The sequence below is a fragment of the Arvicanthis niloticus genome, chromosome 2 (genome assembly GCF_011762505.2).
Source record: "Arvicanthis niloticus isolate mArvNil1 chromosome 2, mArvNil1.pat.X, whole genome shotgun sequence".
Lineage (NCBI taxonomy): Eukaryota > Metazoa > Chordata > Mammalia > Rodentia > Muridae > Arvicanthis > Arvicanthis niloticus.
In genome coordinates this window covers 129,872,388-129,878,387 of record NC_047659.1, presented here as the reverse complement: position 1 = coordinate 129,878,387, position 6,000 = coordinate 129,872,388, and the positions used below count along the sequence as shown (strand labels likewise).

General features: G+C 42.6%; 1 long non-coding RNA gene across 1 annotated transcript in view; it reads left to right on the top strand.

Moving 5' to 3' along the window:
• The first annotated feature begins 381 nt into the window (after window positions 1–381).
• The window catches only part of LOC143441214 (uncharacterized), a 43,768-nt gene continuing 38,149 nt past the window's right edge, over window positions 382–6,000 (top strand). Inside the window, exon 1 of the long non-coding RNA XR_013108444.1 lies at window positions 382–859. This is a non-coding gene — a long non-coding RNA (uncharacterized LOC143441214). The remainder of the gene's footprint in view (window positions 860–6,000) is intronic.

The window sequence follows — 6,000 nt, the reverse complement described above, 5'->3', positions numbered from 1 at the left end:
CCCGGCATTTCAAACGCTGGCTACACCCCTGAGGTAAACACCTCTCTAGTTCTGATGTAATACTGAGTGTTTGCTATATTTCCTCCCTCTGAGCTCCTGTTGTAGAGGGAAAGAGGGTGCATTTTAAAGTTTGAATTGAGATCGAGACTCTAAATGAGATCAAAATAATTTATTAAATTCATACATTCTTTGGGTTGTTCAACAGATGCACATTTTGTTTCTGCTTTCTTCCAAGGCTGAGTGTCACAAGTGCTGTGGTATGAGGAGATAAAACAGTTCAGCTTGGGCTGCAGCCTGGAGTGCAGTTGGCACTGGTTATCCTCTGTACGGGTGCTGACTCACCTGTGCCTCTACCCAGGAAGGGTGTTGAGGCCAGTCAAACTGACTTCTCAGTTTCAGGTAGAGACCCTTTCTCAGCCCCACCCCCTACCTCTCTAAGGGACAGAAGAAGAATCAGGGAGGTGCTGAGAACCAGAAGTGAAACTTGAGGACAGTCTTGTGAAATTATGCACTGTCATCTCTGGAGCCTGACGCAATGAGAGCTCAGCAGCTTCCAGAGCCGATGGGACCTGGGCTCCCACAGTTGCTTTGCCCAGCTGGACAGCAAGACCAGCAAATGACCCTTTATGCTTCCCACCCCTCATCCCCCCCACATAGAGCAGGTGGCCCGGAAGCCAGGGAGTTTCACTCAGAGCTTCAGCGACTGTGCATTGAACCAGCAGATAACCTCATTCACGTGGGCCTGGGCCCTGACAGGCAGCTCAGCTGTTGTGTGGCCCTAGGCAAACTTCTGTGACTTCTGAGTTTTCCTTAGTCATCTATCAGGAGAGGCCAGGAACATCTTGTGGGGGTCTAGAAGGTGAGTCATCTCTGTGTTCCCCTCATTTTCTGCTCTGGATTCAGGCTTCTTAAGGCTTGTTACTTGTAACCTTTTTAACCAAGACTTTTTATGAGCCTCTGAATGTAGGCATATAATATAGGTATGCAAGTCAAACGTCTACTAGAACTACATCATGAAGACATTTATTTTAAAACAATCCTTTGGTATGCCCATGATTTTACCATTTACTGAAGGTAAAAAAACCAAACTCCCCCTCCCCCCTTTTCTCAGAAAGAACTAAATCTTGGGTTGAGGAGATGGATGTGTTGGTAAAATGTTTTTATACCTGTAAAGCATGGGGTCTAGGATTTGATCCCTCAGAACTAACATAAAAAAAAAAAAAAAATCTGGAGGTGCAAAGCACGGTGCTACACGCCTTTAACCCTAGCACTCGGGAGGCAGAGGCAGGCAGATCACAGAGTTTGAGGCCAGCCTTGTCTACAGAGTGAGTTCAGGATAGCACAGGGCTACACAGAGAGAGATTCTTTCTAACAAAACAAAACAAGAACCAGAACAACCCCCTCCCAAATCTCATAAAAAACCAGGTATGGGGGTACCTTCTTGTAATGTCACTGCGGGGGAGGTGAAGGCAGGTGGACCCCGGAGGTTCCCTGAGCTGCCGCCAGTCTAGCCTACTTAGCAAGCCCCAGGTCCCAGTGAAACCCTGTCTCAAACATCTCATACAAATCAATCAACAAAGGCAAGCAGTGCCTGAGGGACGGTACCCAGGGCTGTCCTCTGGCCTTCTGCTAGACTTCCACGTGTGCATACATGTGCATCCCCTCCATCAGCCCTGGAATGAATATTTGATATCTTAGGGCATCTTCAGTGTTATTCAGAGTTGATATTTCTATTTTGTAATTGTCAAGTACATGAGAAGAATGTGTCATATAAATACATGGTGCAAAATATCAAAAGTATCTTTTGATCAGTTCCAGAAATTATTGTGAATTTTGTCTTAATCCCAATAATTTATGGTGTGTGCGCGCGCACACACGCATGTGTAAATGCATGCTGTTCCGCGTATGGCGCACGGTGTTTGTTCCACGAATCCCACTGTGAGAGTTTATGAGCGTTTATGAGCGTATACTTATGTGGGGGCCAGAGCAGAGCATCGAGTGTATCCCTCTGTTGTCTCCTTACTGGTTTGAGATGGGGGTCTCTGACTCAACTGGAAGCTCACTGGCTGTCTGGCCAGCTGCTCTAGAGCGCCATCTGTCTTTATACCTCAGTACTGCAATTATAGGCATATATAGCCAGGTCTTGCACTTTAAAAAATTTTTTTCATTAATTAATTAATTTATTTACATCCCAAATAACTGCCCCCTTTCCAGTTCCCTCCTCACAGAGTTTCTCCACATTTCCCCCTTTGCCTCTGGAAGGGTGCCCAGGTATTTCCCCACTCTGGTACATCTAGTCACTTTTTTTTTTTTAAAGACAGTAACAGGCTCTCATTGTAGTCTTGTCTGGCCTGGAACTTGCCGCATAGACCAGGCTGGCTTTGAATTCACAAGGATCCACTTGCCTCTTTCTCCTGAGTGCTGGGATTAAGGGAATATCCCACCAAGTCTGGATGGTATACCTCCCCATTCCCCTGCCCAGAGTTTCTCTGTGTAGCCCTGGCTGTCCTGGAACTCATTCTGTAGACAAGGCTGGCCTTGAACTCACAGAGATCTGCCTGCTTCTGCCTCCTGAGTGCTGAGATTAAAGTCATGAGCCACTGACATCTGGCATAATGCTCCAGGTATTTTTTTTTAAGATTTATTTATTTAATATGAGTACACTGTAGCTGTCTTTGGACACAGGAGAAGAGGGGCATCAGATCCCATTACAGATGGTTGCGAGCCACCATGTGGTTGCTGGGGATTGAACTCAGGACGTCTGGAAGAGCAGTCAGTGCTCTTAACTGCTGAGCCATCTCTCCAGCCTGGTGCTCCTTTTTTTTTTTTTTTTTTTTTTTTTTTTTTTTTAATGTGGTTGTTGTAGATTTATGTATGTCTGCGTGCCATGTGCATGCCTGGTCCACTTGGAAGCCAAAAGAAGGACTTGGATCTCCTGGTACCAGAGTTCCAGATGATTAGATCTGCCAGGTTAATGCTGGGAATCCAACCTGGGTCCTCTGGGAGTAACCACTGAGCCAGCTCCTCAGCAGAAACGAACAGCAGTTTTTATAATCAAACTTTCGGTGGGGTACGGTATTGTATATAATATAATCCCAGCACTCTGGAAGGGGGGGCAGGCAGGTCTGAGTGCAGCCTGGTCTATTTGTAAGTTTCAGACCACCTGGGGATACATAAACTGTCTCAGAAACAATGAAACAGAAATGAAACTCTGTAACAGGGCTCAAAGATACACTAATTTGTTACATGCTGAGGAATGGCAGTTGGGAACTGTGAACTTATTTTTTTGTCTTTTGTATCTAAAACACTATATTCCTAAGACAGCAGAAAACTATGAATGTAATGGAAGGCATTGCATTTCTTAACGTGGAGTTTCAGACCTGACCCAAGCTGCTTGGGCAGCGTTGGTTGGCACTGTGTGTCCAAAGTGTCTATTTGTGTCCCAAACCTAGGGTACACTGAAGCCCGGAGATGCAAGACAGGCGCACACTGCCAGCAGGCCTTCCATTCATTACAAGTCTGATTTTAAATTAATATTCTCTTGTTGAGTGGTAAGAACCTTTTACTGTTGATCATTTTCTTTGTTCAAACACCACAACCAATTCTATGACCGACCCATGAGGGGCTGTGATCCTAATTTGGGAAAATTTCAGCCAGGATCTGTGTTCTCGTCAGGAAGACGTATTTTTAAGTGGAAAATGGGATTTCATGACATCATCTCGATCTACAAAGGTGCACACTCCTGCTGCTTTGGCCCTCGGGGATGTGCTTTTTCAGACTTGAGCCAGCAACGAGGAGCACAGAGCCGTTACTGAACTTCCAGTGCAAAGAAGTTGCTGGGGCATGTCTGTTGCCATTTTTATCCCTCTGTGTGTGATACAGAAAAACATCAAATAAATAATATTGGACCGTCTGTTATTAGCTTGGTCCTTTTCTCTAGTAGGTTATTAGGAAGGACTCCTGAACATCCTCTTCCTTCAGTTGGTTGGTGTCCATGGTTGGTGATAGTCAGCTTTTTGCAATTGTGGTAAATATAAAAGAAATTGACTTATACAGAGAAGTGGTTGGCCCTGTTGCTATGGGTTTGTGTCAGGCAGCATGTCATGGTGGGAAAATATATATATATTTATTGTATATAATAATTTGTATATATATTGTATATAATAATTTATTGTATATAATAATTGTGTATAATATATATATATATATTATATTTAAAAATATATATATTGGTGTTAAACCACTCACAAAATTCCCCAAAATCCTTTCCAGGGACCAAAAGCTTCCCCTAGTTCCTGCCTCCTAAAGGTCCCACCCCCTCTCAGGAGCTCTGCCTTGGCGAGCAAGCCTTATCACGTGGACCCTCAAAGAGTGCTTAACATTCAAATCATTAAGAACTTGCCTGCACCTGTTGTATTTTCAAGTTAGTTTTGCTGGGCAAAGAATTAGCATATCCTCCATTATTGACTATTTTTAAAATTTTACTTCCTTTTCTTTTGGCATAAAGCATTGCTCAATAATATTTGAACTTATTTTCTCATGTCAGTTATTTATTTATTTATTTATTTTGCCTAGACACATGAAGGATTTTTCCCTCTTTCCCTGAAGATTTGGAAATTTTATTAGACTGTGTCTAAACAGGTCTGATTGTTTGGGATTGTTATTTCAGGTATATTGTGTGCTAACTTCTTCTTCTCCTTTTCCTCTTCCCCCTCCCCCTCCTCTTCCTCCTCCTTCGTCTTCTCCTTCTTCTTTTTTTAAATTTTATTTTATATTTTATTTACATTTAAGATGCCATCCCCTTTCCACATTTCCCCTCCCTAGAACACCCCTGTTCCATGCCCCCCCCTTTCCTTTTTGCTTTTATACGATTTTTTAAAAAATGTTAATCAAAGGATTTATAAGTTTGGTAATGCTCAATCAGAAGCCTAACCCAATACCCAACCTAGATATAAAAACTATCTTTGACTGGTGGAGACATGTGAACATCTGCCTCCATGCCCCCTCTCTCTTTCTCTCTCTCTCATCACCTAGCTTCTTCTCTTCTTCATCTTCTCTCCTTGCTCCATCTCTTCCTCTCAGTACTCCTTCCCACTTAGCTCCTCCTACATATCACTCTTCCTGTTAAAGTAAAACTTTTCTCTCAAAATACAGTTAGAGCATACTTATTCCTAATTGTACCAGTGAGGTACAAGATAGTTCTAATACCCAGTCCATCATTTTGTTGACTAACCAGAACCTCTGTCATCTCTTCTAACTATAACACTTACTTTTGATCCTGGCTTTTTTGGCTTTAGAATGAATGTCAGCTGAAAACCATCTACTCAGATCTTTTCTCTCAAAGTAAATAGCCAGGATTGGCTATGAGACTATAGGTCTTCAACCCCATCAGAAATCCAGAATGACTGAGTTAACTGAAGTTGTGGGAAGCACTAAACATAACTTCTAAAACTTAGCCAATTTATAGAGACCGCTGAACACCTGAAAAGCCCCTATACTACCGAACGTTGGAGCATCAAATCTTCAGCCTTCTGGCCCAGAATAATCTGACAGACCTTAGTGATGCAGGATTATTAAGGGCTGATTACTCTGTCTAGGCAGATATAATCAGTCGACTATTCTGCATGTGTGTCCTTTTCTGGACAGTAATTTGTCTGTAGATGGAGAGAGGCAATTCTTGTCTAGTGGCTGTCACCACACAACTGGAGTAACTCCAAGGATGCTCAATTTCGTCTTAGAATCCACGACAGGAAGCTGTCAAAAGCAGACAGGTCTCTAATCAAAATGAACATTAATATATAAATATTTGTAGCATCAGTTCTATGGACTTCTGATGTTTTGAAAACCAACTATCCATGTAAGGTAACCTGGACTGTTGTCTGTTCACTCCTCTCAGCTATTTCTAAATAAAATATGGAAAACACCCTAACAATAAACTCAAAACCATGAATTTGCTATAGTCCCTTAACTCATAGGTTAACTGTCCCAAATCAGTTAAAA